Source organism: Pinus tabuliformis, chromosome 4_2 (genome assembly GCF_031772625.1).
Source record: "Pinus tabuliformis cultivar Carrire ecotype Pingquan chromosome 4_2, CPIR1, whole genome shotgun sequence".
NCBI lineage: Eukaryota > Viridiplantae > Streptophyta > Pinopsida > Pinales > Pinaceae > Pinus > Pinus tabuliformis.
In genome coordinates this window covers 950882938-950896753 of record NC_142304.1, presented here as the reverse complement: position 1 = coordinate 950896753, position 13816 = coordinate 950882938, and positions in this window count along the sequence as shown.

Genomic DNA, 13816 nt, shown 5'->3' with positions numbered 1-13816 from the left:
TGGAAAGATTTAACATGCAGGAGAGCAAGACAGCAATCATTCCCACAGTGATGGGATTAAAACTCAGCAAAGAGGACAACAGCAAGGATTTTGATCCTAGTTTGTACAAAAGCATAGTTGGCAGCCTCATGTATTTGACTGCAACTAGGCTGGATATAATGTTTGTTGTTAGCTTAATTTCCAGATTCATGGAGAGGCCAAAAGAAGCACATTGGCAGGCAGCAAAAAGAATTCTAAGGTATGTTAAAGGTACAAAAAGGTTTGGCATTTTATATACTACTTCAGAATGTTCAGATTTAGTTGGATACACTGATAGTGATTGGGTTGGAAGTGTAGATGATCGGAAAAGCACATCCGGTTATGTTTTTCACATGGGTTCAGGAGCCATTTCATGGGCTTCTAAGAAACAACCTATTGTAGCATTGTCTACAGCAGAGGCTGAATATGTGGCAGCTACAGCAGCAGCATGTCAAGCAGTTTGGATGAGAAGGATGTTAAGGAGCTTAGGCCAAGAGCAGGCAAAAGGAACGGTAATTTTTTGTGACAATAGCTCAGCTATTGCATTATCCAAGAATGCAGTGTTTCATAAGAGAACGAAACACATTGACACAAGGTTTCATTACATCAGAGAGTTGGTAACCAATGGAGAAATTGTTTTAGAACATTGCAGAACTCAGGAGCAGGTTGCAGACATTCTGACCAAGGCATTGGGCCAGAAAAGTTTTAAATTTTTGAGAAAATGTCTGGGTATGACTGATAACCCAGCAATTGAAATTAAAGGGGAGTGTTGAAATATAATTTCACCTGTTGTGCGACTGTTGTACAGTGACGGAAAAACCACCATGGATTTCCCCGCACCACCATTTCACACTGAGTGGTATTTTCCGAGGGGGCTCCGATCACATCCAGTTGCCGACGCGTGTCCACAGTACAATTTCAAAACCACCAATCCCCCGGCCGGTAAAGTTCGATTAAAAGGGCCTCCCGGGGAATTAATGACAGTCGTTCGATCAATGAGGAGCAGATCAACAGTTGAAGTACACCCTGCACCATTTGAACTTGCATGAAGTTTTTGTTTGACCGCCCACGTGAAGTAATTAATTGAATTTACTGCATTCGTAGATTGTCGGTACATGTTGGTAAGATCTTTAATTTTAATGTTTTTTATTTTTACGGAAGTATGGGCATAGGTCAACGTATTTTGTTATGTTTTTTTGGTTTTGTGCATATGTAATGTTTGTTGTTTTTTGTTGAAAAAAAGAGAGTGAACCACACAGCAGCGTGTGAGTAAAAACCATTACACAACAATGTAACATTTTGTATGCAGAGGCAGATTGTTTCTTAATGTAATATGCAGCAGCGTGAAGCTTGTTTGGGTGTTCGTTGAAAAACGAAGTGTAACGCACAGCAGTGCGAATGAATTGTAATTTTTTTTTGTTGTTGGGCATATGAAATGAAACTCATATGTAAGGGATTTCTTTTACAGCAGTAAATCCATGTAATTTTTTTATTTACAGCAGTAAATGTAAAAGAAATTTTTACACACAGTAGTGTAAAATTTCTAAAAGAGACAGAGTAATTTTTTTTTAAGTTCTTGGTGAATCCCTCTGTTAAGAGGATGAAGTTTGTATCAGGCAGTTTATTAATGAATATAAAGTTTTTATATGTGTCAAAAACTCTGAGCTTCTCTAGCAATCTATTTTAAGCTTCCCTGTGTTAAAGATCCTGTGGCAAAAACAGAGTATTACTCTCTGTTCAGTGATTTTGTTTTGGAATTTACCAGAAAATTCCCAACATTTGTGCAGTGAAATGTAGGATTAGCTCATAAGGCAAGAACGACAACTAAAGGGAATCTATTTTAAGCTTCCCTGTGTTAAAGATCCTGTGGCAAAAACAGAGTATTACTCTCTGTTCAGTGATTTTGTTTTGGAATTTACCAAAAAATTCCCAACATTTGTGCAGTGAAATGCAGGATTAGCTCATAAGGCAAGAACGACAACTAAAGGGATATTTGCGTATGAATATGGAAAAGTGGCCAGAAAAGTTAGGAATGTGTCTACAACGAAAGGAATCTACGACCAAAGAAGAAAGGAAGGGCGCAAATACCCGCGAGGGTGTCCGGAGAAGTAAATGTACTGGGAGTCGTCTAACGAGGCGGAGGAATTGCCCGGACACTAAAGGGGGATATTTGCTTATGAACATGGAAAAGTGGCCAGTTAGGAATGTGTCTACAATGAAAGGAATCTACGACCAAAAAGGAAAGGAAGGGCGCAAATACTCATGAGGATGTCCAGAGAAGTAAATGTACCGAGAGTTGTCTAATGAGGCGGAGGAATTGCCCGAACGGCTGTGGCCGGAATCTGGGCAAAACAATTTCAAAAAATCTTGTAGAGGAACTCTTTGAATCGTGTTTTTGATGGTGGAAATTCATTCAGCACCATTAAAAACGTCTAAGACACCTAAAATTTTGAAGTTTAACAACTATAATTTGGATTTACAAAATCTTTCCCGGATTTTCTCTAAATATGACCGGAATTTCCATAACTTTCCTAACAAATCCTCCACCTCGTTTTACTACGCGAATGTACCGAAGAACAAACGTTGGGAAGGGGAAGCCCGAAAAAATTTATGGGGTGTAAAGTTTTTAGTTTGAAAACTATCTAAAATTATTAGTAGAATCCAAACAAACGTACATGTAAAAGGAATCAAATTAAAGTAAAAGAGTGACTGCAGAATTTTAGATGATGTAGATACTCTAAATTTAAAGTTCGATTAGAAACACCAGAAACAATAATAACGGTAAAACAAATTGAATCATTGTAGTCTCAGCTTCAAGAATTTCTGTCAGGCCGGATCTCTGGAGGTGAGCTGAAATGAAACCCGATGTGCCTTGAAATTTGTAAAATAAATTGTTTTTCATGCTGGCTTCCACGTGGAGATAAAGTAAATTCCTAAATAATCAAGCCGTTAGACCCACTGATCTAATTATGGTAAAAAACTATTCTCTACAGCGAATCAGATCGGTGCAACATAAATTTCAATTTGATCTTTGGCAGACTATTGAATCCAATGGTGAGGGAACAGCACACAATCAGTAACATGTCTCCACGGAGACAACTGTATTTCGATCAATTATATCATCTTAATATAATTACATCTTGCTTTTTTCTTTTGAAAAAAAAAAAAAAGACTATTGAATCCAATGGACACCAAATCTTTGATCTTTGGCAGATTATTAAATATGCATATATTTTTAATATTAATTGAATATTAGGAATGAATAGACCCTGCATTTGAATCCGACCTGCATGAGTCTGACCTCCTGGTTGGTTTCTAATTCTATTTCGGAGCGTGGATATCCGTCGTAGCTCGGGCTGTGATTAAAAATACAATTTTTGGGACTTTGGCTGCGAACGAATTGGCAATTGTAGCGGAATTCAAATTAAGGATTTCAATTTTGTGTGCTGCAACTTTCTGGTAAGTTAATCCCTTCACGTGGTTACAACTGCACGGAATACAATATCCCATTTTTGTCCACGAGATTTATGACAAGTACCAATTTCTCATTCTATGTTAAAAGGTGCGATGAATTAAGCAAATTGGTTTATTATTATTTTTTTTAATTTCATAGATGTTTTAATTTATTTAATTTAATAAAATACAAATAGCTAACTACCTCTAAGACAGTGAATAAACTGAAGCCATATCATTCAATTAAAAAATAAAGTGGATCCACCTTGGTAATACAAATGTAGATTTTCCAAACAAATCTTTTCAGTAGTACTTTCCGTTCTTCGTTAAAAAAACTCCCATTGTCTCTTTAACCAAATTAAGTAATAATAAGTGGCGTTAACTGACACCTGCGTCTTTTATTTCATTAATGGCAAGGTAAACTTTTATCAGAAATTGTTAATTGAACAGAGATTAGATTAAATTATGCCTAATCAAATTACACAATAAGTGTTCATATTTAAAACTCTCTCTTTTCCTAACAAATTGGGCTTTGATATCTCTTCATATTTTCATGGGGACTTGTCCCATGTCTAATGCAATTTTTACCAAGCAATGACAGTGTGTATTTTTTTCTGAAATTCAAATCGAATAAAAGATATGGTGAATTTTTGTGTTTTTTTCTCAAATTCAAGTTTAATAAAAAAGATTTGTTATACTCGCTAATATAGTTGGTTGAATTGAACCAATTAGATTTTAAATAAATATATTTATATATAATAAAAAATAATAAAATTTATTTACTAATGTTAAAATATAAAAGAACAATAAAATTTTTTTTGGTCAAACATAACTAATAGTCAACTAAATAAATTGAACGTTAGATATATATAATAAGTGTTTTTGTTTATACATTTCAAAGTTCAATAATTAAACTAAACGGCAGGACATCTAACTATGCGGTCTTATTTAATAATGTATACAATTTTACTGAATAAACCTGCCTTCATCTAATATTAATTCTATCTAATTCAAGAGTGAATACTAATAATAGTATCTCTTAGTCATAAAAACACTATATACCTATGTACCTTTGATTAATTTGATTTTACTCATTAATGAGAAATCGACATTGTTCCACATCCATTAATGAGAGATTATTGTTACACATCCATTAATGAGAGATCGACATTGTTCCACATCCATTAACAGTAAGTTGTTACCTTGCACTGTTTACAATATAAGACATCCATATAAAAAAACCTATTTTGATAAATTTGAAAAATGATAATAAAAGAAATATATTTTAATCCGTAAAGGTGTAATGTAACCGTTATGGATAGATTTCGAGATTGAGTTAATTTATATTTTGGAGAAGTCCAAATTTAATGTGTGAGGCGCTAAGTTAGTCAGTCACTAGTTGGAAAAGCTTAAATAACTTAAATACCTCTTAATAAGTTCATTTTAATTATTGAATTTGTGTGATCAATCGAAAAATAACAATAACTCATATTTATTTATGTGTGGAAAATTTTGTTTTTCCTCTCTGCTTTCCAACAAATTTGTATGAGAGTTGGGGTCAAGCTAGAGGATTTAAAGGACCAACTAGTCTGCAACCGCAGCCTCCAGAGTCGCCGTGTGAAGAGAGGCTAAAGCTTTTACGTGTCGTAGTCAATGTCGTGAGCAACCACTAGATTTGCAGTCTGTGAGTCGCCTCACAAATCCACAAGGAAGCCGCCACGTTAATCACACATGGAAGAACAAATTTGATTGGCCAGAGAGAGTCATATGGTGACAAGCAACTGAAAATTTCCGTGCACGTATAGTCAACACAGGAAAGTTTAAAGGACGTAGCATAGATGTTAAAGGTTTTTGAAAAAAGAGAATTTCAAGCGTCTTTTGTTAGCTCGAAAGCAACATCAAAAAAGGTTTATTTCCAAAGGTTTTTTTGGTTAAATGATAAGAGATATTAAAGTGTGTGAGTATGTTTGGAGATAGATTTTTATTTTTTATTTTTTCGGCTTTTAAAAAAAGCAAAGGTGCATTGAAGTACAAGGATGGTAAAACAAAGATTTTATAAAGGAGGATTTTGTAACCGGAAGGGAAGTAAAAGAAAAAGGTTGTTTTAAAGGATTTATTTTTAACAAAAACAAAGGTGCATGGTAGGCATGAAGATTTTTTTAAAGGAGAATTAAAAGAAAAAAGTGTTTTTTTAAAGTGAGATTAGGGTTTTTATCTGCAAAGGTTTTGGTGTGTTGTTAAGCATGACTGTGTTTTGGGTAAAGATTGTTTCTTATCGGACACATATTAAAAATCATTTGTTTTCCAGCTGTAATATAGAAGATATCCTCATGCAATCATGAAAGCAACTAGAAGATAAAGGAAAGTCAACTAACATGGGTCGCAAAAAAGAAGATCAAGAAAATGAATTGAAAAGAAAAGACAGAGATCATTGCCATATTTAGAGAAGTTTAGGTTGTAGCAAAGGAACTAAGAAGTCTAGCAGTAGATAAAGTTGAAATCGAGGTTGATTGTTGTAGATTTGAGCTGCTACCACTTCTTATGTTTATTGGTAAATATTTTGATCATTGGGTTATCAAAATGCTAACTTTTCTTGGAGCTAAAGACTTAATTTATCACTTGTCTAATAACCCATATGATGAAGTATGCGGTCCTTTAACATTGGATTTTATAAAATAAGCATTAGATGAGAAGATTTTGTGCAAGGTAGAAAAAGCTACAACTTCCAAATAAGAATGGAAGATCTTGGAAGAAGAATTTAGTGCAAGGGGGAGTGACATGCAACAACATGTTATATGTAACAACCTTGGTCAAAAAAATCTATGTAATAAAGTTAATAAAGGGAAAATAATAACCAAGGTCATGGCACACATATTCCAAGCTGAAAGTTGGGCAAAAATAGTGATGGGGATTACTTATGATTGATTATTGGCTATGGAAATTGGCAAAGGAAATGGTAAAAGCTTTGGAAAGGGAAAGTGGAATTAATTGACATTTTATTTTCGAAAATAATGGAAATTAAGAGAAAGGGGAGATGAAAGGTCACTGGTTGCATGTGAGGAGGAAAATGAAGGAAAATAATGGAAAATGAAGAAAATAGATGCCTTATTAATAAAATACTTATTAGGATCAGTTTGTAGCTTTTTGTCAATTAAGTTTTGGAACTCTCTCTCATACTCTTGGACATAGAGTTTTCTTGGAGCACTCTTGGATGAGTGTGGCACACTTGGGATTTGAAGCAAGAAGGAAAAGGAGGAGCAGGAAAGCGCAAGAGAACATTGAGATCAATAACTACAATGAGTTTTTCTTATAGGTACAAAGTTTCCATTATGATTTCCTTGCTAGTTTTGGCATGCATGGGACATGCATGTGGTTTCTTGGTTAGGATATGTCATTAAGATGGAGGATTTCCTGGATTGACAGTGGATTTTCCTAGCCTTGGAATTTATTGAATATCCATGGGGTTGTGGGTACCTCTCCTTTTGTTTTCTAGTTGGTTCTCATGTTCCTTATGGCTGTGGGTTGAGTTACTAGTTCCTGGGATGCTTAGATGGACAAACACTTTGGAAGCCCTGTAACAACTTGGGTTGAGTTATTAGTCATTCAAGTCTTGGTTGGGAAAAAACTATCAAAACCCTTGACGGGTTGATTTATTGAAGCCTTGGTTGGAAAAATGCTTTGGAAGCCCAACGACAGTTGTGGGTTGAAATACTAGTCCTAAAAGCCCTGGTTGGAACAAATGCTTTGGAACCCTGGACAACTTAGGTAGAGACTAATCTGGTGATGGTTAGTGATGTCTGATAGTGAGGTGGAATCACTGGTTTATGATTGAGGTGGTTTGGCCTCATGAAGCCCTAATTTGGTTTTGTTTGATTTCTTCCATGAGATCCCACATTCATGCTTTGAATATGGCACAGGGTTGATTGGTTGAAAGAAAGGTTTGGTTCTGCCAATCTATGGTCAGTTGGTATGTGGAAGTCCTAGACCTGGTTACATTTTTCATATGTTAATAAAAGCTACTTTTCTCTTGTATTTTATCGGTAAATATACTTGTTCATATGTTGTTTTTATGGTTGTTATATCTTTGTTATTTCTGTTGAATATATGTCAGTTAAGAGGATGTTCTATAACGGACATGATGTATGTCTCTCATCATGTTTTTCTTAGAAAAAGAATGAACAATGAATATATGACATAATAGATCATAATGCATCAATGCTTCCTTATGAATCTCATATAAGTATGAGAGCCCTATGCTCAGATATGTTGCTAAGACCTGTAGATTTCATATTTGTGACATGTTTGAAGAAATGTCTATCATGGTTAGTAAGGGTCAAATCAAGTACATGTACCAATGTTTTCATTAGTAGCCTTATCCCATTGTTATTTATCATTTCTGAAATTTTCATGAAGTTTTGGTCCATGGCCTGAGCCATGGCCATAGAAAATTGGTGCATAATCTGGGGTCATTGGCTCAGAAATAACTAAAAAAGTCCATAGTCGTCGGCATGCCTTGTTGTGGAAGTGACTCGAAGGCCTCGTTCATATGCATGGATTGTAATGGGAGAAACTAGCAGTCCAGATCAATGAAATGTCAATTTGTTTCGAGGGTTGGTCACCTGGTAGGGTTGGTTGGATCGTAAAGGTTTTGTGGCATGTTGGACTGGATGGGCGGTGTGTGTTGGTCATGCATACATGTCAATTGCGTATGTGTTCCTTATGCTTGTGGTATATGTGCTTGTTGCATATGCATGGAATTGGTCATAGTTTTAGTGGCATCACCATGTGAAAAGTTGATGATGTTGTTGTTGTATGTGGTTGTCATGAGTGCATGTTGGTTGTGCATTGGTCATGCATGTCAATTTTTATATGTTGTTACAAATACATTGTCATGGTGATAGTTTTCATGCGTGAGGTCATGGTATGTGGTTTGTATCGTCATGCATTGATGATTGGATAATGATTGAAATGATACTTAAATGTTAGTATGATTATGTTTATATATGTATTACATTAATTTGGTTGGTCTTGCAGACGAGATATCCCCCTTGAACTAAAATGAGGTATGTCAGGTTGATTATGATTTGGTTTAGCTGACATGGTGTACCTTGTAGGAAGATAAGATCAAAGATTACTAACAAGATGGTAGACTACAACTCACGAGATTATCCCTATAGATCAGATGAGAAATATGGTGAGGGATATTCTCCTGACATGGCAGACACTCTGATAAGTTTGAAGGTAGAAATAAGGAGATGTGAATAAGGTAATGATCAAATCATTCAATCATAAGAGAGACTTGCTAAGGCACATGAGAAACAAGTAGAGACCAATGCAGTAATTCTTTAGAGCTTGTGAGACTTGCGGAGACAAGGACCACTTAGGACCAATCGTGGACAAGAGGATAGGACTAATGGGTCATATGATAGTAGGTCACATGGTGGGCATAAGTTGGATAGAGATGATACGGTCAGAGATGGAAGCTTTTTGGATACACCTAATAGAGGAGGCAGTGGACATGGGCTTTACTCTAGTTCTAGTTCTGATAGGTATCATGGTCATCATCGTTATCATCATTATAGGAAGAGTAACAAGGGATATTTTTCAAATGAGTTAAATAAATAAAATCCATCTACATTTGATGGGGAAATTAAGAAGTCATTGGATGCCTAAACATGGTTGCTTTGGGATAAATAATTTCTTCAGGTTGCATGATTACTCAGTGAACATGAAGGCTAAGATAGCGACATTTAGTCTTAAAGCTAAAGAAGATATTTAGTGAGAAGATGTAAAGAATGTTAGAGGTATTCATGAAGAGGATTTGACTTGGAGTGAGTTTGAGAGTTTATTCAAGAAGAAGTATCTATCAGAGAGATACTATGACGAGAGGGACAAAGAGTTATATAAGCTGAAGATGTTATCTTTGACTGTTGAGGAGTACACTAGCATATTCTTGGAGTTATTAAGTTATGTGCCTTACCTCAAGGAGGAGAAGGCCAAGACCCAATGATTCATCAGTGGGATTTTGGTCGCGTTCGAGGACAAGATTGAGTTTGATGAGCCTAGATCATTGGAGGAGGCCATCCAAAAGATAAAGTATTTTTTTGAGCAATCAAAGAGCAGCTCTGATACTAAATTAGAATGGCAAGGTAATGCAAAGAATAAAATAAAATGGGACAAGAAGTGAAAACAACCTGAAGATACAAGTAACAAAGAGAATGTGACACTACATAAGAAGTTCGATGCATCTAATAGAGGAGAAGGATTTCGATCTGACGAGCAGAACGAGGGTGCAAGTTGGAATCCTTTGCAGTATTGGACTTGTGGAGCAGAGTATTGAAGGAGAGATTGTCCAAAACATTAGGGTTGTAGACCACAGATCTATAGTGCTCAGGAGGCACAAACAATGGGAGATGTTGGACAAAGTATTCCTAGAATCTATGTAGCATTAGGGAATAGGTAGGAAGATCACCAGACGTATACTATTGAGATGAAAGATAAACTTTGTGATCAAGTTGTTTCTATTTTGATTGAACCTTGGTCTATTTATGGTTATGTTGATCTTGACGTGGTGGATAAGTATGGTTTGAATAAATAAGTGCATGGAGAACCTTGGTTAGTGAAGTTGGCTACAATTACAAAGAAGAGAGTTCATCACTGGGTAAGAGCTTGTGCATTTGAGTTGAATGGTTTGCCTACATCAAAACATTTAAATGTATTGTCATTGGGATCATATAATATGTTGTTGGGGATGGACTGGTTGTATCTCCATAAGACCAAAATGGATTGTTATGACAAATCCATTGAGTGCTTGGATGATAATGGTGAATAGAGAATCTTGTAGGGTAAGAAGGAAAGATCAATTAGAATGGTGACAACTACACAGGTGAAGCACAGTTGTAGGAAAGGGTGTGTGTTATTCTCAGTACATATTTCTAGTGAAAAAGGCAAGGAAGTTAAGGATGCAGATGTCTTAAGAAGATACCCAGTTCTACAGCAGTTTCAGGATGTGTTTTTGGTAGAGATTTCAGAGCTGCTACCTCATAGGGAAGTGGACTTTTCTATTGAGCTGGTACCAGGGGCAACACCAGCATCAAAGGCACCTTATAGGACGAGTACACCAAAGTTGGTGGAGTTGAAGTTGTAGTTGAAAGAGATGATTGACAAGGGATAAATTAGGCCAAGTGTATCACCTTGGGGTGCACCAGTGTTGTTCGTGAAGAAGAAGGCTGGTACTCTCAGGTTATGCATTAATTATAGAAGGTTGGCCAAAGTGATCATCAAGAACATGTGTCCATTGTTGAGGATTGATGACTTATTTAATGAGTTGAAGGGAGAAACAATTTTCTTGAAGGTTGACTTGAGATCCAGATATCATCAGGCACACATTAAGGAAGAGGACATCTACAAGACTGCTTTCTAGACCAGGTATGAGAATTATGAGTTTGTTGTAGTTCCATTTGGTTTGACTAATGCTCCAACTACTTTTATGAGCTTGATGAATAATGTGTTGCACCCTTATCTTGACAGATTTGTTATTGTATTCATTGATGATATATTTCTATATTCTAAGAATGAGGAAGAACATGCCGAACATTTAGTAGTAGTATTGATATTTCTGAGAGAGCATCAATTGTATGCTAAGCTCAGTGAATGCAATTTATTTTAGAAAAAACTACATTACTTGGGACATTTGGTTTCCATGGAAGGCATAGAAGTGGATCCACAAAAGATAAGGGCTATCATGGAGTGTGAAGCTCCTAAAAATATGGATGAGGTAAGATCATTCATGGGTTTAGAAAGTTATTATATGAGGTACATCAAGAAGTTCTTATAAATTTCTTATCCTATTACGTTGTTACAAAGGAGAGTTAAGAAATTTTAACGGACATAGGAATGTGCATCCAGGTTTGAGTTGTTGAAGCATTTGTTGACAAATGCTACAGCTTTAAAGATTGTAGATGCATACAAGGAGTTTTTGGTATGTACATATGCTTGCAAGAGAGGAATTGGTGGAGTCCTTATGCAAGAAGGACAGGTAGTAGGCTATGAATCAAGGAAATTGAATGAGCATGAGCAGAATTATCTAACACATGATATTGAGTTGGCAATGATCATCCATGTATTGAAGATGTGGAGACACTATCTTCTTAGAAGGAGATTCAGATTGATGAGTGATCATAGTGGATTGTGGTATCTATTTGACCAACCGAATTTGAATGCCAGACAAGCTAGACGGTTGGCCACGATCAGTGAGTTCGACTTTGAGATCAAGTACATCAAGGGGAAAGCAAACAAGGTTGTAGATGCTCTTAGCAAGAGGATACAGGTAAATCTATAGCAGTTATGAGTTCTTATGGGGAAGATTTATAAGATCAGATCTTGCAGGAAGGAAAAAATGATCAGGATGTGGACTATCATCTCACAATAGATGACTTGGTCAGATTTAGGGACATGATATATGTGGCAAATGAGAGTGAGCTCAAGAAGCTTATCTTGAGGGAATTTCATGCTAAGCCATATTCAGGTCACCTAGGATATCAAAAGACATTGACAATGGTGAAGAAGTTCTACTATTGGTTGAACTTGAAGAAAGAAGTGCCAAAGTTTGTGGCTAGGTGCTTGGATTGTCAACAATAGGTAAAACTAGAGTGTAAGCATCTAGGTGGTATACTACAACCGATTATGATTCCATAGTGGAAATGGGAGGTCATTTCCATGGACTTCATTATAGGTTTGTCAAGGACATATAGACAACATCATTCCATCATGGTTGTGGTGCACAAGCTGAGAAAGGTAGCGCACTTCATTCTAGTAAAGTCTACATATTCAACTAATGATGTAGCATAGGTCTTCATCAGAGGTGTAGTGATGTTGCATGGTGTACCAAAGAAAATGGTGCCAGATAGGGATGTCGTGTTCACTTCTATATTCTAGAAAGAGTTTTCTTGCAGTTTTGGGTATAGAGTTGGCCTTCAACGCAACTTATCATCCATAGACATATGGAAAGATAGAGTTGGCCTTCAACGCAACTTATCAACAAGATATTGGATGATATTTTGAGGATGTATGTGATGCATCAGTAGTGAAATTGGGAAGACTATCTTCCACTAGTTGAGTTTGCTTACAACAATGGGTACCATGAATCTTTGAGAATGAGTCGATTTAAGGCATTTTATAAGTGGAGTTGTAATACTCCCATCAATTGGAGTGATCCTATGAACAAGGCGTTGATTGGACAAGACATGTTGGGAGATGGACTAGGAAATGTAGGGAATCAAGAAGAATTTGAAGGAAACACAAGACAGACAAAAGAGTTATGCAGATCAGAACAAGTTTTTTAAGGAGTTTCAGATTGGGGAATAGGTGTACTTACACATCAAGCCCAAGATGAGGTCTTTGAAGAGTGGATCACGTGACAAGTTGGCACCTCGGTTTTGCAAACCTTTCAGTATTCTTGAGAGGATTGGACCAATAGCTTATCGAATCACACTGCCTCCAATAGTGAAGGTCGATGATATTTTCCATGTGTCATTTCTTAAGAAGTATGTTAAATATGTTGATCATGTGATTGACTGGTCTGTATTGCAGGTGGAACTAGAAGGATAATTCCAGCCGGAACCTCAGTGAATTTTGCAAAGAAATATTCTCATGCTCCATAACCAAGCAATCAAGCAGGTTAAAGTGTAATGGAAGCACTTTGGGCCCATTGAAGTTACATGGGAGATGACGGTTCAGATGCAAGCTATGTATCCTTTTCTATTCGCTATTTGAGAAAATGTTTTTGGCATATGTTTTGGTGTGATGTTTTTGTATATGTATATATGTATATGGATGTAAATATTGCCATGAGTTGTGTTATAAAGTTCCAATAAGCTGTATGGGTTTCATGTCATTATGGTTTTCATGTGCTTATGCTTCTCATGTTGGTTTTCTTCTCAGTAGGATGATCATTGTAAATACTAAAACAAGCTAAGTTATAAAGCTCCATGGGCAGTATGTTTTGCTTTTAAGCTGTATTATTGGTTGTAGGTGTTATTGAACATCGAGGACGGTGTTCCCCCAAGGGGGAGGGTTTTGTAACAACCCTGGTAAAAAAAAAATCATGTAATAAAGGTAACAAAGAAAAAATAATAAACAAGGTCATGGGAAATGCATTCCAAGCCAAATGTTGAGAAAAAACATAGTGATGGGGATCACTTGTGATTGATTAATGGCTATGGAAATTGACAAAGGAAATGGCAAAATATTTGGAAAGGAAAAGTGGCATTAATTGCCATTTTATTTATGAAAATAAAGGAGATTAAGAGAAAATGGAGGTGAAAGGTCACAAGTTGCATGTGAG